General features: G+C 42.7%; 1 protein-coding gene across 4 annotated transcripts in view; it reads right to left on the bottom strand.

Moving 5' to 3' along the window:
• Positions 1-22,334, bottom strand: part of SMYD3 (SET and MYND domain containing 3) — a 777,767-nt gene that overhangs the window by 91,226 nt on the left and 664,207 nt on the right. The gene's annotated exons all lie outside the window — the stretch shown is intronic.

Raw genomic sequence — 22,334 nt, forward strand, 5'->3', positions numbered from 1 at the left:
CTGTCCTTTTCTCCATCTGACCACAGCTATAGGTAGCTTCTTAACAGGCATAAGTAACTCCAGGATCTGAACATCTTCTGTCATTTAGGAGATGCCTCTGTAGCACAACACCTGAGTTCCATAGTCAGACTTCCCTCCTTCCAGAACCAAGAGCCTTAGACATCTGCCAAACTCTAGTACTCTACAGAGTGTGCCCTTCACTGGAGTCTCCAGCGCCACTGGGAAAAACACTCCTTAAAACAAATCTTTGCCAATTTGGTTGAACTTAAATATGTTTGTGTCAGGAAAAAAGGACAACACCATTTATTTTAGTTATAAACAAAAAACAGCGATTGAGGGGGATAAGGGCAGGAGTAAAATTTAAGTCTAGGAATCTGGCTAAGCTTAAATCAAACTTAAGAAAATATAAAACTAACATCAAGCAAAGCTGAACCCTTTATCATTGGTGCTCCTTTCTCGCAGCTCTGGGTCTTTATCCTCTGCGTGGTTCTAGACTGGCTACACATAAATTACCATTCTTGGCTCGCCACGTGGAGCCCTCTGGCAGGACGTCTGCTTGAGAAGGGAGTCTGTGTTTATGAAGGTTAATCCCAGGTTCAAACAAAGGCCACCTAAGGTGCAGATGTTCTGAATGAGTTAGGTTTTATGTGTCCCATCTGCTGCTGTGCACCTCAATCGGCTACACAGTTCTAGTCCATGTGCCGTCCTAAACATTTTAAGCAGCTCTCAGATGAAAGCCGGCATACTTTCTTTGGTACTCATACATGTTCAGTGGAGGTCAGGGGCCAGAGCTGTGGCGCAGCAGGTTAAAGCCCTGGCCTGAAGTGCCAGCATCCCACAGGGGTGCCAGTTAGAGACCCGGCTGCTCCACTTCCCATCCAGCTCCCTGCTATGGCCTGGGAAAGCAGAAGATGGCCCAAGTCCTTGGGCCCCTGCACACACGTGGGAGACCCACAAGAAGCTCCTGGCTCCTGGCTTCGGATCGGTGCAGCTCCAGCCATTGCAGCCAATTGGGGAGTGAACCAGCGGATGAAGACCTCTCTCTCTTTCTGCCTCTCCTTCTCTGTGTAACTCTGACTTTCAAATAAATAAAAAAATCTTAAAAAAAAAAAAAAGGGAAGTGGAGTTCAGTGACTGCTGCTATGCTCACAGTGACGTCTTTTTTTTAAAAAACTTTTATTTAATAAATACAAATTTCCAAAGTACAGCTTTTGGATTTAGCAGCTTTTTCCCCAAATAACCTCCCTCCCACCCGCAACCATCCCATCTCCCACTCCCTCTCCCATCACATTCACATCAAGATTCATTTTCAATTACCTTTATATACAGAAGATCAATTTAGTATATACTAAGTAAAGATTTCAACAGTTTGCACCCACACAGAAACACAAAGTATAAAGTACTGTTTCAGTACTAGTTATACCATTAATTCACATAGTACAACACATTAAGGACAGAGATCCTACATGGGGAGTAAGTGCACAGTGACTCATGTTGTTGATTTAACAACTGACACTTTTATTTATGACATCAGTAATCACCCTAGGCTCTTGTCATGAGCTGCCAGGGCTATGGAAGCCTCTTGAGTTCGCCAACTCCGATCTATTTAGACAAGGCCATAGTCAAAGTGGAAGTTCTCTCCTCCCTTCAGAGAAAAGTACCTTCTTTGATGGCCTGTTCTTTCCGCTGGGCTCTCACTCACAGAGATCTCTCATTTAGGTCATTATTTTTTTCGCCAGAGTGTCTTGGCTTTCCATGCCTGAGATGCTCTCATGGGCTTTTTAGCCAGATCCAAATGCCTTAATGGCTGATTCTGAGGCCAGAGTGCTGTTTAGGACATCTGCCATTCTATGAGTCTGCTGTGCATCCCGCTTCCCATGTTGGATCATTCTCTCCTTTTTAATTCTATCAGTTAGTATTAGCAGATACTAGTCTTGTTTATATGATCCCTTTGACAATTAATCCTATCATTATGATCAATTATGAACTTAAACTGATCACTTTGACTAGTGAGATGGCATTGGTACATGCCACCTTGATGGGATTGAATTGGAATCCCCTGGCACGTTTCTAACTCTACCATTAGGGGTAAGTCTTATTGAGCATGTGCCGAACTTACAGTGATGTCTTGATGTGGATCCATGGGTGGTTCCAGTGCCTCATTTTGTTTCTTTCAAAAATGTATTTATTTGGGGCTGGCACTGTGGCATAGCAGGTAAAGTCACTACCTGCAGTGCCCGCATCCTCTCACAGACCGAAACTACCTCCTTCAGGCACTGACAATTGATTCCCTTTACATTTTTAAAAAAATTTTGTGATTCATGTTCTTTTATTTGAAAGGTGTGTGTGTGTGTGTGTGTGTGTGTGTGTGTATGAGGGAGTGGGGTGGAGAGGGAGAGTGAGTCTGATTTTTCCATCTGCAAGTTCACTCCCCAGATGCCTGCAACAGCCAGAGCTGGGCCAGGTCAAAGCAGGAGCCCAGAACTCAGTCTAGATCTTCCACATGGGTGGCAGGAAGCCAACTACTCTAATCACTCCCTGCTGCCTCCCACAATGCACATTAACAAGAAGCTAGATCAGGGGGCCAGTGCCGTGGTGCAGTAGGTTAATCCTCTGCCTGCTACGCCAGCATCCCTTATGGGCACCGGTTCTAGTCCTGGCTGCTCCTCTTCCAATCCAGCTCTCTGCTGTGGTCTGGGAAAGATCAGAAGATGGCCCAAGTCCTTGGGCCCCTGCACCCACGTGGGAGACCCAGAAAAAGCACCTAGCTCCTGGCTTCAGATCGGCACAGCTCTGGCCATTTCAGCCATTTGGGGAGTGAACCAGCAGATGGAAGATCTTTCTCTCCGTCTCTCCTTCTCATTGTTTATAACTCTACCTCTCAAATAAATAAATAAAATCTTTTTTTTTTTTTTAAAGCAGCTGGATCACGAGCAGAGGAGACAGGACACGAATGAGACACTTGGTATGGGAAATGGGCATCTCAGGCAGCAACTTAACTGCTATACCAAAGGCCTGTCATTCAGCTCAGAGTTCTTTCTTTTTTTTTTTTTAACATTTATTTATTTATTTGAAAGTCAGAGTTAGACACACACACATACACACACACACACAGAGGGGGAAAGGGAGGTCTTCCATCCACTGGTTCACTCCCCAATTGGCTGCAACGGCTGGAGCTGTGCCAATCAGAAGCCAGGAGCCAGGAGCTTCTTCTGGGTCTTTCACACGAGTGCAGAGGTCCAAGGACTTGGGCCATCTTCTGCTGCTTTCCCAGGCTATAGCAGAGAGCTGGATCGGAAACAGAGCATCAGGGACTTGAACCAGTGCCCATGTGGAATGCTGGCACTGCAGGCGGTGGCTTTTACCTACTATGCCACAGCGCCAGGCCCTCGGCTCAGATTTCTACCCCAAACACATACGCTCTGTCTGGGGAAAGGCAAGCATGAAATACACCTAATTGTAAAGTTGAAAAGCATGGAAGCTAAGCTAAGTTTCAAAGACGAAAGCGGCACAGTGCAACAGAATGCATGATTCCCCTCTGCAGGGCAGACATTGATTTTCCCACCTAGGAGCATCACCCAATTAGTTGGCGGTTGAAAACATGATATGTTTTTTCCCATTCCCTGTAGATCTTACATTTTATTGTAAGACCACGAAACAAGCTGAGATTAAAAGTCTCATTCAGAAACAGAAGTGAAGAGAAGGATTCAGGATTCCTGCTTTTCAGAAAAAATACATTCAATGGTATTTCATATCTCATCACCAAGGTCTCCCTGAGCAGAACACAGCTCTTACACTATTCCCTGTGGCTGGAGTCTGGGGCACAGTCATCAATCAGAAGCCACACCTTCATCATGGGGATATGAAGAGGACAAGCAGTAGGAAGGGTTGTTCAGGTGTGAAACATTCTGTCCCTCACTGGATGTGTGGCCTTGGGCAAGGCACTCAATTCTCGGAGCCACAGCACTTACAGTCCTGAATTGGGATGAATAACTTCTGCTCTATCTAGACACATGAATCTTGGGTGAAGCTTCCTGATGCCTGACACTAAAAGCACCATGTTGTAGGCCTTCTTTTTTTTAATAAAAAATTTATTTATTTATTTGAAAGGCAGAGTTACAGATAAGCAGAGGCAGAGAGAGAGAGAGGTCTTCCACCCACTGGTTCACTCCCCAAATGGCCACAATGGCCGGAGCTGGGCCGATCCGAAGCCATGAGCCAGGAGGCTCCTCCAGGTCTCCTACATGGGTACAGGGGCCCAACAACTTGGGCCATCTTCCACTGCTTTCCCAGGCCATAGCAGAAAGCTGGATCAGAAGTGGACTAGCCGGATCTTGAACCGGCACCCATATGGGATGCTGACACTGCAAGTGGCAGCCCTACTTGCTACGCCACAGCACTGGCCTTTAGGTCTTCTTTTAAAGAATGCATGTGATGTTGACAAACACAGAATTAGTAGCAGGGTTTTGGAAGAGGTTCTTGCAAATGGAGGGCCTGCAGTCTAAGCCTCATTAGTGCCATGGTGCATGTGCCTTTGTGCACCTGCCCATCTCAAGTGACATACATCTATAAATGTGCATTTTAAACTGTAAAGCATTATAGAAATGCACGACACTAGAGTATTCTACAAATACACAATACCATATACTAGACTGTATGCTAGGTTTGGGCATTAGAGCTGTGAACAAAACTGGCATGATCCCACCCATGGTGGCACTGCCTCACCATGAGAGGTGCGACGCCTCTTGAATCATGAACACAGAGGTGAAGCAGATCCATAGTGGCTTGACTGCTATGTGCAATGCCAGCTCCTCTGGAGGCTAAGATCCTGATCCGCCATCTGGCTTTCTGGTACGTGATCTCAACTTCTGCCTTCTTCACAACCACTGTCTCCTTAATGACTTCCATGTTGAATCCCACACACAACAAGCCAGCCTGTCCAATCCTTCATCTTCAAATACGAATGGAAAGCATTTGCCTGGGGCTCAAGGGTAGGGTGTATGTGAGAGGACTGGGAAGTAACAGTTGAGGACAATCGGGGTTTTTGAAGGGAAAATGACCTAAACTTGATTGTGGTAATGGACATGCAAGTACATGAATATACTAAATGTCACTAAACTATATACTTTAAATGGATGAGTTTTATGGTACCTGATATATATTTCAATATTGTCAGTTAAAATATGAATGGGGAACCAAGAAGAACCTAAAATTTCAAGATAAAGTTACAACAAGAAGCAGACTAGAACAAATAAATAGGAGAAAGATTTAAGAAATAGCATTTAAAAAAATTCTTAGAGTTTCAAGATGTTGCAACAAAAAATAAGAACAGGGGGCTATGGAAAAGGAATCATTCAAGAGCAAGAAAGACCCAGGAAAACTGAGAATAAATTTTCTTAAATATAAAAATTTAATTAGGGAACAGCATTGTTGCGTAGCAGGTGAGGCTGCTGCCTGCAATGCCAGCATCCTATACCGATGCTGGTTCAAATCCTAGCTGCTCCACTTCCAATCCAGCTCCCTGCTGATGTGCCTAGGAAAACAGTGGAAGATGGCCAAGTCCTTGAGCCCCTGCCACCCACATGTGAGACCTACATGGAGTTTCAGGTTTCTGGCTTCAATCTGTTGCAGCCATCTGGGGAGTGATACAAAAGATGAAGATTATGTGTGTGTGTGTGTGTGTGTGTGTCCCTCTCTCTGTAACTCTGCCTTTCAAATAAATAACAATAAAAAATCTTTTTAAAAATCAATTGAAGGTCTGGACTGTTGCGGTGGATTCGTTCTGAGAGGAGGAGTGTGGTGGGGGCAAGAGGCACGGAGTACCACACAGACCCTGAGAATCAGGTGAAAGTGGGCCAGAGGCGAGCAGCCCGCAGACTCCAATATTTCAGTTGGTACTCTCTGTGTAACTCTGACTTTCAAATAAACAAACATTTTTAAAAATCCAATTTCTTTACATTTTTTCTTCATATAGACAGATACATACAGCGTCCATCAGCTGGTTCACTCCCCCAAACACCTGTGACAACAGGGCTAGGCTGAAGCTGGGAACGCAAAAGTCAATCCTAGTCTTCCACTGTGCTGTCAGGGATTCAATTACTTAAGCCATTACCTGCTGCTCCCTGGATCTGCATTTGCAGGAAGCTGTAACTGGAAGCCAGAGCTGGGGGTTGCATGCAGGTATCCCAATATGGCATATGGATTTCCCAACCAGTGTCTGAAGCCTCTAGACTAAACTCTTACTTCAATTCATAGAACTTCAAAACATAGAGCCCAGCGTCCTATAGAGAGCCAGCCCCTGATACCAGAAAAGCCGCCCCCAAAGTATACAGTCAGTTCTCTGCAAGGGTGGGTTTTGAATCTACAGGTTCAATCAACTGCACATCAAAAATATGCAGAATATCTACATTTGTACCAACCATTTACATACATTTTTTTCTATTGTTCCCTAAACAATAACAACCATTTATCTAGTACTTACATTGTAGTGGACTTATTAATAATCTAGAGATGACTTAGTACATGGAAGGGTATGTGTAGCTCACATGCAAATACTAGGCCATTTTACACTAAAACCTTGAGCATCCATGGATTCCGGAGTCTCAATGGGGGTCCAGGAACCAACTCTTCACGGATAGAAGGAACAAGAACTGTATTGCGGCCGGCACCGTGGCTCACTAGGCTAATACTCCGCCTTGCGGCACTGGCACACCAGGTTCTAGTCCCGGTCGGGGCGCCGGATTCTGTCCCGGTTGCCCCTCTTCCAGGCCAGCTCTCTGCTGTGGCCCGGGAGTACAGTGGAGGATGGCCCAAGTGCTTGGGCCCTGCACCCCATGGGAGACCAGGAGAAGCACCTGGCTCCTGCCATCAGATCAGCGCAGTGTGCCGGCCGCAGAGCACCGGCCGTGGCGGCCATTGGACGGTGAACCAATGGAAAAGGAAGACCTTTCTCTCTGTCTCTCTCTCTCACTGTCCACTCTGCCTGTCAAGAAATTAAAAAAAAATAAAAGAACTGTATTGCATAAAACTTACTCCTTCACAAATCAGGAGTCTCACTTATTTAAATTTGGGTAATGCTTTTTTATTCTAAATGTTCCTTTTGGAGATTCAAAATGTATATTAATTTATTAAAAGTTCTAAGGAGTTTTGTAGAAGAAATAGTTTAATGTTATGCGAATGCAAGTCAATTCACTGAAAGATAAATATGATGAATTATTGATTTTTTTGAACTTAGTAAATTTACCAACTGTCTTTTATTCTTCAAGATTTATTATCTGTAATGGGAACATTTTCAAAGTTATAATAAGAATGTGTAAATGGTAAAAGAATACAAAAGAATACTAAGCATCCACAAAATTGATGTATAAATTAATATAAGTGAATAATTTGCCAGAAGTAAGATTGTTTAGACTGCCTTGGTTTCTTTAGGATGTTTTGAACATCATTTTCAGTTTTGCTTAAAATTTCAAGCATTTTAAGCTTTTTTTCCCTCAATCCCCCAATGGCCCATCAGCCTTAATTTAGTATTTCCAGCAATTACACATTTAAATTAAATGTAAATTCAAAAGCATACCAAGGATATCAGAATTTTAATTTAATTTAAATCTAATTTAAACTATTCATAGACATAGAAAATTAAGGTTAATAAGCTATTTAGGGTAGTGAAGGAATATTCAAAATGTATTTTTTGGAAATAATGTTTTTTATTAAAGATTTATTTTAATTATTTGAAAGACAGAGTTACAGAGAGAGGTGGAGAGAGAGAGAGGTCTTCCATCCGTTGGTTCACTCCCCAGATGGCTGCAAGAGCTGGAGCTGCGCCAATCCGAAGCCAGGAGCCAGGAACTTCCTCCAGGTCTCCCACATGGGTGCAGGGGCCCAAGGACTTGGGCCATCCTTCACTGCTATCCTAGGCCATAGCAGAGAGCTGGATTGGAAGAAGAGCAGCCAGGACAAGAACTGGTGCCCATATGGGATGCTGGCACTTCAGGCCAGGGCTTTAACCTGCTGCGCCACAGTGGCAGCCCCTGGAAATAATGTTTTAAAAGCATATAAAATAAATCAAATAAACTGACACAATCCTGTCATATAGGAAATGCCAAAGCTCTAGAAAGAAAATTGTGTTTCAAAGAGGAACTCTCCAAAGAACACTGGATTCTGTTCAGCCAGTCTTCTAGTGTTTCCAGGATTTTTTTTAATCCAATAGCTCAAGAAACATCTCAGTATTTGTTGCGTTAATATTTGGAAAAGCATTCTTCCGTATCAGTAATCCAGACTGAATGTTTCTGATGAAACTGCTGAATCACCACTGGTAAATCTGGTGTATCTGGCAACTCTTGGCAGATCTGAACTATGGGGAAGTGGTTTTCAATAACTGATTTTTCAGCAAACTGGACTGAATCCATATTATTTAACCTAAGCTTTTCCCAAATTCATTTGACTGGGATCCTCTTTTCTTGTCAAGTCAAGAGAGTAATTATCCAGAACATACTTTAGGAAACTTTGTTCAAGAGGAATGGAGGCAGGGGCTTGCACTGCAGGCTCTTAAGAACAGAGGTCTTTGATAATACTTATTAGAAACTGATCACAGGGGAACTAATGAGAGAAGCATTTAGCTTCCACCCAGATGTTACATGAGTATGTCTATAAATCTGCAGATTCTATAGTCTATTCATTCATCTTTAATAGTAACTCCACATTTTATATTAACCTTTAAACAAAAACATTATTATTCTCATGGAAAATTCATGGTTAAGAATGAAGCACATGTTTCCTTTTGTGTTCTTTTGGTCTGAGAAGGCCTTGTACAAAATGCCTCCACATCTTAATACTTGGTATTGTGAGATCTGAGATCTGACAGCAATATCTTGGGCAGGGGTGACACAATGACAAGTCCATTGGGGTAAACAGGATCTAGATTAGTAACGCTAGCCTGGTGGGGACTTTGACAAATCAACAGAGCACACACCATGTTTAAAAAGGTGGCTGTGGGGGTCGATGCTATGATGCAGTGGGTTAAGCCACCACCAGCAATGCTGCCATTCCATATGGGTGCTGGTTTGAGTCCTAGCTGCTCCATTTCCAATCCATCTCTTTGCTAAGGTATCTGGGAAAGCAGCATAAGATGACCTAAGTACTTGAACTCTGCCTTTCAAATAATATGCTAAAATCTTTCTTTCTTTTTTTTTCTTTGACAGGTAGAGTTATAGACAGTTAGAGTGAGAAACAGAGAGAAAGGTCTTCCCTTCGTTGGTTCACTCCCTAAATGGCCACCATGGCCGGCACTGTGCCGATCCAAAGCCAGGAGCCAGGTGCTTCTTCCTGGTCTCCCATGTGGGTGCAGGGGCCCAAACACTTGGGCCATCCTCCACTGCCTTCCCGGGCCATAGCAGAGAGCGGGACTGGAAGAGGAGCAATCAGGACTAGAACCCAGAGCTCATATGGAGCCACAGGTGGAGGATTAACCAAGTGAGCCATGGCACCAGCCCAAATCTTTCTTTTTTTTTAAAGGTGGCTGCTACTGAAAACAACCATGTCTGTTATTGATGTGGATCTACTGGATGTGGATCATATCTTCCATTCCCCAAGCAAAGCTGTAAGTTTAGATATAAAAAGTATTTTTAAAAATGTTATTGTATGTTCTCCCTGATTGGCAACAACTAACTGAGCATCAAAGGGGAAACCTGTTGAAGTGAAATGGACACTATGAGAAACAGTGACTTGATCAGCCCTTGTCCTGACTGTTGATGTACAGTGTAATACTTTATCCATTTTAGTATTTTTTTTTGTTCTAGTACTATTGGTTGAACTCTGTAATTAACACACAATTATTCTTAGGTGTTTAAATTTAACTGAAAAGTAATCCCTGTTAAATATAAGAGTGGGAATAAGAGAGGGAGGAGATGTACAATTTGGGACATGCTCAATTGGACTTGCCCCAAATGGTGAAGTTAGAAATGTGCCAGGGGATTCCAATACAATCCCATCAAGGTGGCATGTACCAATGCCATCTCACTAGTCCAAGTGATCAATTTCAGTTCACAATTGATCACACTGATAGGTCTAAGAGTCAAAGGGATCACACAAACAAGACTAGTGTCTGCTAATACTAACTGATAGAATCAAAAACGGAGAGAACAATCCAACATGGGAAGCAGGATACACAGCAGACTCATAGAATGGCAGATGTCCTAAACAGTACTCTGCCCTCAGAATCAGCCCTTAAGGCATTCGGATCTGGCTGAAGAGCCCATGAGAATATTTTAGGCATGGAAAGCCAAGACACTCTGGCAAAAACAAACAAACAAACAAACAACCCTAAATGAAAGATCTCTGGAGTGAGATCTGTGGGGAGCAATCCGGACTAGACTGAGTTACTGGAATTAAGACTTATTCTATGCATCTGCTCTCCCACAATATGGCGCTGGGAGAGAAGTAAACAGCTTCCGCACAGCTGCCTCCAGTTCAACCAATTAACTGTAGGACTTGCTCCTGATTGGAGAGCAGCGTACTCGGCGTGTGGGCAGCCGAGTTGGGATTGGCGGAGGAGGACTATAAAGGAGGAGAGAGACGGCATGCACCAGGAACATCTATGGGGAACATCTAAGGGAACCCGTGCAGCCCCCGAGAGAACCGGCCGGCGGTGTGCCGCTCCCCTGCGGAAGTGGGGAATGTGGCCAGGGGGAACTGCCCTTCCACGGAGGTGGAAGGGATAGTAGCCAACCCGGGAAGAACCAGCAGCAAACCCGGGGAGGGCCGAGCAGACGAAAGAACAGCGCAGGGTCCTGTGTTGCTCCCCCACGAAGAGGGGGAGCGACAAGATCCCAGTGGAAAGAACGGGGCCATCAAAGAAGGAGGTACCTTTCTCTGAAGGGAGAAGAGAACTTCCACTTTGACTATGACCCTGTCGGAATAAGATCGAAGTCGGCAAACCCAAAAGGCTTCCATAGCCTTGGCAACTCATGACTAGAGCCTAGGGAGATTACTGACGCCATAAACAAGAGTGTCAAATTGTTAAGTCAACAACAGGAGTCACTGTGTACTTACTCCTCATGTGGGATCTGTCCTTAATGTGTTGTCCAGTGTGAAGTAATGCTATATAACTAGTACTGAAACAGTATTTTACACTTTGTGTTTCTGTGTGGGCGCAAACTGATGAAATATTTACTTAATATATACTAAATTGATCTTCTGTATATAAAGATAATTGAAAATGAATCTTGATGTGAATAGAATGGGAGAGGGAGCGGGAATGGGAGAGGGAGAGGTGCAAGTGGGAGGGAAGTTATGGGGGGGAGCCATTGTAATCCATAAACTGTACTTTGGAAATTTATATTTACTAAATAAAAGTTTTAAAAAATGTTTATTTGAGATACACAAAGAAAGAGAGTTCCCAAGTATGGTCAATGGCCAGGGCCAAAAGCAGGAACACAGTCCAGTTCTCCCACATGAGTGGCAAGAAGCCAATTACTTGAGTCATCACTACTGCCTCCCAGGGTCTGCATTAGTAGGAAGCTGGAATCACGAGCTAGAGTTGGGAATGGAACCTAGCTCCAGTGTAGCCTGTGGGCATCTTAAACCCCTAGGCCAAATGCCTGCTCTTAGATGTTTTTAAAAGATTAAATCTGTTTTTTAGAAGTCAGCTACTATTTCACTTAAACCAAAAACACACACCATGCAGCTAATCAGAAATACACAAAAGCATACTTCATATATATGAACATGTATGCATATATTAAAACAAAGCAATATTGCTTAGATTATCTGGTTCCATCACTTACTAAATTACTTTTTTTTTTTTTTTTTTGACAGGCAGAGTGGACAGTGAGGGAGAGGCAGAGAGAAAGGTCTTCCTTTTTGCCGTTGGTTCACCCTCCAATGGCCACTGTGGCCGGCGCACCGTCCTGATCCGATGGCAGGAGCTAGGTGCTTCTCCTGGTCTCCCATGGGGTGCAGGGCCCAAGCACTTGGGCCATCCTCCACTGCACTCCCTGGCCACAGCAGAGAGCTGGCCTGGAAGAGGGGCAACCAGGACAGAATCCGGCACCCTGACCGGGACTAGAACCCGGTGTGCCAGCGCCGCAAGGTGGAGGATTAGCCTATTGAGCCACGGTGCTGGCCACTAAATTACTTTTAAAAACAACAAGCTTACAAATCTAGACAAGATACTCATTTTTAAACAGTCAGAGGAGGCAGAGATTATGTTATGTTTAACTGGATTATCACAGAAGCAACTGAGAATCAGAACTACCATGATTTGAATATAATTTGGTTTCCAAATTTATGCAAGAGGGTAGAAACTTAACGATGTTTAGAGGTGGGGTCTTTTGGAAGGGACTGGATTGGATTGGATTGGATTAGGTAGTTGGGTAGGGCCCCAAGATTACAGTCAGAGGAAGAAAGAGACAGAAATGACAAGTGGGGAGAGAGCAAAAGAGAGAGAGAGAAGGGGAGAGAGAGAGAAAAAAAAAAGAGAGAGAGAGAGAGAGAGTGTCAGAGACAGCCCACACTCAAAGAGACATAAGTGTTCCTCCCTTGATGTAATGCAACCAACAGCGGCCCTTACCAGAGTCTGTAGCATGCTGTTTGGACTTGGACCTCCCAAAATAAATTTCTTTTACTCAGAAAGTTAGTCTGCCTCAGATATTTTATGATACTGACAAAAAAATGTTGGTAAGAGCTGAGGTCCATTTTTGTACTGTATTTATGGCTGAGAAAATTTTTGAAGAGATTTACAACTCTTATCTTAGGGCCAGTGTTGTGAAAAAGTGGGTTACGCCACTGATTAGGACAATTGTATCCCATATCAGAGTGCCTGGTCTTAGTCCTGATGATCTTCCGATCTTGCTTTCTGCTAATGAGCCTGGAAAGGCAGTGGATTACAACCCAAGAACATGGGCCACTTCCACCCAAGTAGGAGACCCAGATGGAATTCTAGGCTCTTGGTTTTGGCCTCATCCAGCCTTGGCTGTTGCAGGCATTTGGGGGAGTGAACCAGTAGATGGAAGATCTCTCTGTCTCTCCATCTCTCAGTTTCACTCTGACTTTCAAATAAATAAATCTTAAAAGCAAAAACAAAAAACCCTCAATACCTCAAAGCTAGAAAGGGATATTAAAACTCTCTTGAACAACCCTCCTGGCCAAAAAAAGAATACTTTTGGTAATTTTGTATGTACTTTTACCTTTTTATTGTTTAAGCACTTCCAAAGATGAGGAATTCACTGCTTTTCAAAATACAACTTCCTATTCTTGGGCACCTGAATTGTTATAAATGGTCCTTCCTAATACCCTGGCATGAAATGCATCCCTCTCTTAATTCTATGTCAAGGATTCTAAGTTCCCCCTTCTCTAGCCATGAGGAAGACTATTCCTTCCTATACAAGGGTTTCCTGAATGTTCAAAAACTCACCATTATTCTTTGTTTCCTTTTATCTTGTCATAAAATATCTATATTCTTACCAGCCATTTCTTCTTTAACGTGGCTACCAGACTGCCCCCATCTTGGTCACCTCAGCTAGATACTCTCTAGGGAGAGTGATGGATGCATATAACAATCCTATGCTGAGATTCTACCTAAAATAATGTAGCCTGAGGTTGTATTAGCGTGCTTGCATTGGTCTCCTCAACACCTCAGATGTATCATTTCAGATATGTTTTATGTTATATGAACCAAGAAATCCAATTCAAACTGGCTAACAAAAGATGAAATTTATCAGGCTAAGTGCTTATGTAACTCAACAGCACAGCACAAAGGTAAATCTGGTCCCAGGCAATGCTTTTACAATGTGACCAGGATCTAGTTTCTCTGTCTTCATTTCTCACTTTGGCTTTCTTGGTTTGGTCTTTATTCTCGCTCTTTGTGGTCCCAAGAGACCTAACAGTCTGCAGTTCCTGAGGCCACAAGCTTCTTTAACGGTGAGCAACAGGAAAGCAGAAATCTTCCCTCTACTACTGGAAGCAGAAGCCCAAGAATGGACCATCCTTCACTCTAATTGGTCTGACTTCAGTCATGTGACAAGGGGGGATGTCATTTTTTTTTTTCTGGCTAAACTAGGATATTTGAGCTTCTATTAAGACAAAGACTGGAAAAATTAATGTGAGTGCAGCAATCAAAAATAATCTACTCTAAAACATCAGAAAAATGTCTCCAGGCTATTATTCTATTTTTGTTTCTAAATACAGATTTTTCTCTGCTCATATTGTTGGCATTGACTAAATGTTTCTGATAAAGGAGGTAATTCTGAATTTGGTTCAGTCCCTTAAACTGCTATTGTTCTCACCTTTGAATTATTTGCAAATATATTATGCATAACTTCTATGTATTCATCTCATTACTATTTTGATAATAATGTTCACTTAGAACCAAAAAAATTGCAGCTTTGAGGCACACAATTATATATTTCCCCAAAGAAACCTATCTGTTAATGACTATGGTTCAGAAATAGCTGTTTACAAGGAATAACTAAGCCTCACTAGCCTACATTTTTCCATCTATAGAAAATGTACCAGGGGGCCGGCACTGTGGCGTAACTGGTTAAGCTGCTGCCTGCAGTGTTGGCATCCTGTAAGGGCATCAGTTCGAGTCCCGGCTGCTCTACTTCCAATCCAGCTCTCTCCTATGGCCTGGGAAAGCAGTAGAGGATGGTCCAAGTCCTTGGGCCCCTGCACCCATATGGGAAACCCAGAAGAAGCTCCTGGCTTCAGATCTGCAGAGCTCCAGCTATTGTGGCCAACTGGGGAGTGAACCAGCGGATGTAAGACCTCTACCTCTACCTCTCTCTCTCTCTCTCTCTCTCTCTCTGCCTCTCCTTCTCTCTCTTAGTAACTCTGCTTTCAAATAAATAAATCTTTAAAAAGAAGAAAAGAAAAAGAAATGTACCAGGAGATACCTTCCAATGCCTTGCTGAAATCAAGGTACACTTTTCTGTTAGCATTTTCAAAATGAATTCAGTCTTCTCACTGTATTCTCAATGCTTACAGCCAGTAACAGTTTAAACGCGATGTGACTGGAGAACCTTCACAGACTGCGCTGTGCATTGCCAACTAGTCCATACGCAACCTCTCTGCCACAGGTAGGCCCAACCTGTCTCCCAAGCCGTCTTTTCCTCTTACAGCTAACAGTCTTCTTCCCAAGCAGCAGGGTTCTCCTGCTCCCTCTGCAATTCTAGGAGCTTGTTCCTGCAGAACTTCACTCCCCTCCTTTTTTTTTTTTTTTTGAAAATTCAAATTTTTATTTGAAAAAATAAGGCTGAAGTGAATATGGATATTTAATCTGGTTTCATAAACTCTTAACAATTATTTTCTGGGAACTGACAATGAAGAATGTACAGAAAAGTCAATATTTCTATGCTACCAGTACCAAACCTGGATTTTAAAAAGTAAATATAATTTTTAGACCATTAACTACATGGAAGATTACTAATGCCAGTAAGGGAGCAGTTTTTTTCCCCTCATCTCTCTAACTTTTATATCACTTATCTTTCTCCTCCTTACTCAAACCTGGCAGTCTTCTGACAATCCATGCTAATAATTCAGCCACAGATAATTCTATAACTACCGAGATTTTGAGTCCACCCTGCAGGATTTCAGATTACCTCACCACATCTGCTGTTACACACTACACATTCACTGTCCTGATACCATGATTATCAGGAAGGGGAGACAATCTAGAAGAGGAGGGCCGTTCCAACATGGGATAAAAAAAGAGACTACAAGTAATTCTCATGGACAATCAAGAGCATAAGGTAGTGAGTGGCTCTAATTTCTACATAGGAGTTTCTCAAGAAGAAACAAAAGAAAAGAAAAATTCCAGCCCCCCCACCGAATGTGACTTATTTTCATTATACAAAGTAATAGAATAAAATAAGCTCTACTCTGCACAACAAGGATTTATGCTCACATAAGGCAAGTTAAGATAGAATGCTTTTCTGTGCCCTTAAAGCAATACACTATGATCAGATGTCATGAAACCTACATGGCCTTCAAAAAAGCCATCCACTTTTCTCTGGTTATTGTGGCACCACCCCAGTTTGAAGGGAAATAATACTGAGACAATGACTTGTAAAGTTTCCCATGAATTTTGGCATTTATGGTGCCACAAACACTACTGTCATGAGTACGACAACTCTCTGAAAAGCGCAAATAAAGCAAACTGAAAACAAGTCTGCATAAGCAGCACAAGGAACATTAAAAGTGCTGACCTATAGGAAAGTGTACAAAAACTTTGTATGAGAAGAACAAAGGTTGTGTAAACAATATATCTTACATCTTGAATTAAGGACACATTAATGACCCTCTATAAAATATAAAGTTTTCTAAATGCTCTCTGTGGTTTATAGAGATTTCTTTTACAGCCCATTTCTCCTATAAAATTATAGCAAAAATAGTTAAAATTACTTACCTTCATCTTAAATATCCACAGTACCTGTCAGTTGCATGCCATTGGATGAATCTACTGGTCATTATACAATTTAAAAAACAGTGAAAAACATTTGGGGGAGGTGGCTAGGATATCTAACATGTTCTATTCTATGGCATCAGGTAGATAAGCAGCTAACATAAAACAAAGAAAAACCTTTTAAAATTTGGGGCATTCTAAAGACTAAAATGTCCATGTTCTCTAAGACTAAGAATGTAACTTACTGAAATATACCACAAGAGGTTCAGATGAGTGCCCCATGATGGGAACTCAGTATTTTATCATCACTGAGAAGGGTTGTAAGTAACACTTACTTGAAAGCCTACCATCTCAAAATTAAGGTGATTCGTTGAGCACCTTAAGAAGAAATGGGAATTCTTTTGAGCTTTGTGACCAAGGACTTGGTAAGATTGTTTTAAGTTATTCTAGAGAGCTAGAGGTAGAGCTAGAGTAATCAGATTTGAGAAAGGAATCCAATTTTAAAAATGGAACTAGATCCAAGGAAGAATTAAATTCTGCCAGATAATTCTGGCTTTTCCATCATATGTAATGTGGGAACAAAATTAAATATGAAAGTTTCATGCAAACAAAAAAAAAGGCAAATTAAGGATATTTTGGACTTTACTATATGACTTCAAGTTATCTCAAGAAAAAGGCAGAGGTGTAATGAATTATCACCATCTGAGAATATTTCACCCAAATGAGTTTCAATAGTTTCCAGGAAACACAAGGTACTTGCTTAAATCTCTGACTACCTACATATCCGCTTTTATCCAGACTAAAAGTCAAGATGTGATTCCATCTGCATCATAATCTGAATAAAGCCATCTAGCATGTACCCTTGCATAACAGTCTGGGTAAAACACGCGGTTACTGAGTGTCTCCATCACTTCCTCACCCATTAACTATTCTACTCACTATCAGTTTCTATGGTGCTGATTTTCAGTTAATTATAAAAAATAAAATGCCATGCTGTCAACAGAATTTCACTCCTAACACATAACTAATGGTGCAGAGCTGCTGCTTCTTTCTCTGTCACAACAGAGCCTTCAGATTCTCTTTACCACCTTCCACTCTGCTCTCTGAAATTTTTGCCACGCTATTTCTCTGTATAGAATAATAGAGTAGACATCTGTTTTTCTGGTTTCTCCAGCACCCTCCTGCTCTCTAAGCTTTTAAAGAATGTTTGTCCTGTTGCAAACCTGTGTTACTGGTGGGCCTGACGGCACCTCAGCTCTGTTGGTACAGGCAAGCATGGTCATGAGAGCCAGAGGGGCTGGCACTGTGGTGCATGGATTAAGTCACTGCCTACAGTGCTGGCATCCCATATGGGCACTGATTCAAGTCCCTTCTGCTCCACTTTCAATCCAGCTCCTTGCTTGTGTGTCTGGGAAAGCAGCAGAAGATAGCTAAAGTGCTTGAGTCTCTGTCACCCACATGGGAGACTCAGATGAAGCTCCTGGCTCCTGGCTTTGGCCTGGGCTGGCTTTGGCTTGGCCCAGCCCCAGCTGTTGCAGTCATTTGGAGAATGAATTAGCAGATGAAGATCTCTCTGTAAATCTGCCTTTCAGATAAATAAATAAACATTAAAAAAAAAAAAAAAAAAAAAAAAAAACCCTGGACCTGGAGGGAATAGAATATTCTCTTCTTTTACAGAACTAGAACTAGAGAGCTAGGGTGTGCTGAAAGCCATCTTCCCTACCACAATATGGGGAAAATCATCACTGAGAAAGAATGAGGTCAATAAAAAGAAGGAGCAGAGCAGAGAGAAACAGACCCAGGGACAGGAGGAGGGCTGAGGGGAGACAGACAGCAATCTAACGACCCAGATGTACCCTGGGTTCTCTCACACGAGATTCACACCTATGCGGATATGCGGCAGCACACTCCGTGCGCAGGTACTCTGAGCAGGATTTTCTCATCACTTGTAATGAAAAGAATCTTAGAGATTCAGGCAGCAGGAAGGCAGAGAGCTGCAGTGGGAAAACCACAACAGCCCTCTGTCAGGTACTGACAGTCTATACATTTATCATCAAACAAATCTGGGTTCAAGCTGACTCAAATGCTTAAAGAAAACATGACAACCAAAAGGAAATAACAGTGTTAAGTCTGAACCTTCTCTCTGCCATGGAATGGGCAAGCCACATACATCTCAGTTTCAACCTCTTCCCACAGAAAATGGGACAGTCTAACATCCTTCTCTTCATAGCAGCGAGGACTACAGGATGAGTAAGTTGTTTGGACCACAGTAGGCTCTTAAAAAATAATAGAGTTCTGGGGCTGTTATTGTGGTCTAGCAGATAAAGTGGCCGCCTGCAGTGCCAGCATCTCATATGGGTGCCAGTTCAAGTCCTGGCTGCTCTACTTCCGATTCAGCTCTCTGCAAATGCACCTGGGAAAGCAGCAGAAGATGGTCCAAGTGCTTGGGCCCCTGCACCCATGTGAGAGACCCAGAAGAAACTCCTGACTCCTGGCTTCAGTCTGGCTCAGCTCCAGCCATTGCAGCCATTTGGGGAGTGAACCAGTGGATGGAAAATCTCTCTCTCTCTCTCTCTCTCTCTCTCCCTCTCTCTCTTTCAAATAAATAAATAAAACTTTGGAAAAAAAAAATCACTTTTAAGATAATAAAGTTAAAGGTAGAGTTATTAAAGTCCTTTCACCTATTCTTCTGGAAAGGTGACACTAACAAACGGCTGGCAGATGCTTTTACGATTGCTGCACATGATTTGTCTTACTTTGGGCAGATATTACGGTGATATTTCCCATTACAAGTGAGAGCAGATTTGTTCCTCATTAATTCTGAAGGGCAATGTTAGTATGATTGGTGTCCTTTGTGCAGCCAGAGCAATTTCCATCATTTGTTTCATTTTCTGCAGAGCAAGGTGCTGTCTCCATTCCCCACACCGCTCCCAGAGTCTCACCTTCTCCTAGTTCAGGGCTGCAGCTGAATGCTTTCTTGCTACTCCTGTTCCTAGCACCCACTGGGGCCATTTCCCAAGAATATATGTAATGATGGGAATATCACACAGTTTTTTCTAACCAGCATACTCTTATGAGCACAGAGGTCTATACTAACTAGCCTCTGGAGAATAGTTCGCTTACTCAAAATTACGCCAAAAAAATGGAAACAATAATTTTTGGAGCCATTTGTGTGCCATTTTTTACTTTTTCAAGGACCTCTTACTGTTCTTTATAAGTGCTATCACTGTTTTCTGTAAGTGATCAAATTTATGGGGTTTGACAAATGTGTTTTATATGTGCAATTTAACTGGAGGTCCATTCACCTAACCTTAGGGAAGCTCTGAAAAGAGTATGGACCTTAATCCAAATACACAGATAAACAGCACGCAAGTCTGCAGATCGAATTTTTTAAAATTCACATAGCATGTCCTTTATATGAAATTAAAATGGGTTTCAATCAATTCTTCTTGAGTCTTCAAAGTTACATCCATCATGTTCCATTTCTCAGGCTTGCCTGACTTTCTGTTGGCTCCCTACTGGGGAAAATAGAATTTTCCCTGTTACTTTCTCTTCCAAGAGGTGAGAAAAGGAAAATAGACAGCAGCTTTGTAGCTGCAGAGGCAGCCAAGCAAGAGACTGATTCGACAGGAGAAATTCAATGCATCCCAAAAGATTCCCTAGGATTTGATATCCTACTGCTTAGGGTACAATTTGTTGTAATAAGAAACTGAAGATTTTCTGTCAGGAAAATCAAAGTGCTTGGTGATGCCTTGTGAAAATTAAAAAAAAAAAAGTTTACTGCAACAGAAAATGTTTTCATTCTGGGACAGCTTTCTTTAGTAGGAAGATTAAAGGTGATTTCTCAGAGCATATATGCAGTACATATACCCTGGTAAACACACACAAGTAAATGTCTTCCTGTGCAGGTGACCACAGCTCAAGAGTGGAGTGTGACTTCTGTCATCTTCCTCAAGAGGGCTAATTGGAAATTAGGGAAATGTAGTAAAGTATTTCCTGTGTCCTGGCCCAGCTTGGTGTCTTAAGAGCCATAGTAGATTGGGAATGGATGGAGTTGGTCCACAGCTATGCAATTTAGGGCAAAGAACTGGGAGCCTGTGCCAGGGAAGGATGGGCAGCAAGGGAGGGTGTCAAATGCAGACAGTGAGTAGAGAAAGAGTGCCGGAACCAGAATAATCTCCAAGGAGCATGGGCTAGACAAGAAAACAGTTGGATTCTAAAGATGGCTCTTAGAATCAGCACCTGAATCATCAGACTTCAGGAAAAGGAAGCCTTTTACAGAATGTGCGCATCTACAGACTGTAAGAGCTATAGGCGATACATTCTGCTTTCCTGGGATATGGCTACCAAGGGAAGCACAAGGCTGGGCCCTCCAGGTTGGAGAAAAACTTCCACTAGGGAGTCATCCAAAGGTGTGCAGTGGATCTACTGGCTCTGTTCCTAGTCTGGACCTTTCCCAGTAGATTAGGTGCAAGAATGAGGGCTGCTCTGCTATCACAGGGAATCCAGCATGGTCCTCTAACTCATGATCCTTGACTGGCAACTTGAGTGTTGGAGGAGGAGCTTGGAGGGATCAGAAAGAGCAGGATTTGGTGAAGGGCAAATGGTGGAAAGTGGTGTCAGAAGAACATTTTCCACTTTGCTTTAAAATAAAAATTTGAAGACTCCCCATTATTTCTTAGGAGTCCACCAGATGGATGTTCCAATTTCCAGCCAAGGTCAGTAATTTACGATCCTCACGTTCAGTCCAGTGGCACAGTCACTTAGGTGATATCCCTAGAAACTGAGCAATAGCTCAACAGTGTGCTTATTACCAGACCTTGGGTCACTGCTTGACCAGGTACTTCCTAGTGGATCCGTGGTGTGGAAATGCGGAAAGGCCTTTAACAATGCATTCCAAAACAAAACCAACCAACCAACAAAAACAAGCAAGCAAACAAAAAATAAACAGGTAGCGGAAGCTGGCATTTGGGTAGCTAGGTAATCCATTGAGACAGAACCTATTTCATTGACAAATGAGGCAGATAGAAGTGGTGTGGACAAGGATTCAGTTTAGAGGTGTCACTGCTGAATGAACAGTATCATTTGTGTACCAGAGGAACTATATCCCCTGGATATGTCAAAGGTAGAAGAGGATGCCTCTTTAGGAGTGGAAATGGTGGACTAGTCCTTGGTCTGCATTCAATCCTAGCCATAATACAGGATCATTAACAGTCTTGAATAGGAAGCCCTGCTGTTCATTGCCTGATGATGACAGGGAAAAGTGTGTTTCCTGGGTCCTAGACTAGCAAAGAGGATCAGAAGCCAGGAATGATGGGAGTGATGCATGACTGCTGGGTCTAATGGCAAAAAAGATTTGGTGAGGACAGGAGTCAAGAGAGGAGCTTCAATGTAAAATACAAGTGGTGGCAAGCTGTCACAGATTACTCTGGCCAAATGTACAGTCACCTAACTTCAGGCTGCAGGCCTTCTCAGTATATTTCCCAAGGTTCTGAGGATCTCAAAATGTCACTGCACACAGGGATACAGTTCTTGTTTATACTTAACCACCTGGTCAGCCACAGGTGGGCCAAAAGAACCTGAAAGTGTTTGTAGCAGATTATCTCTTAGAGCAGAATCTCTACTTTACATATTATTTTATGATGTAGGCAACTGAGAGTTTAAGGATTTGATTTTATGATTGCAGCAGAGCACTTACATAAACAAAGCCATAACTACTTTTTACACTATCCTAATCAGCATCCCTGGAATGCTGGTTTCTGGGAGAAGGCATCCTCCAGTTGCCAACTAAGCACCCACTGGGCTGGTCACAAGCAGAGTGTCCAAGTTTACTGCAGTCAGTCTTAGAGGCCCAAGCATGCTGGCACTGGCTGCAAGGCTGGAGCCCCTAGGGGCTCTAGGTTTGAATGGCAGCCCTGAAGGCAATAAATTATTGATT

The sequence above is a fragment of the Oryctolagus cuniculus genome, chromosome 13 (assembly GCF_964237555.1).
Source record: "Oryctolagus cuniculus chromosome 13, mOryCun1.1, whole genome shotgun sequence".
In the NCBI taxonomy this organism is placed as follows: domain Eukaryota; kingdom Metazoa; phylum Chordata; class Mammalia; order Lagomorpha; family Leporidae; genus Oryctolagus; species Oryctolagus cuniculus.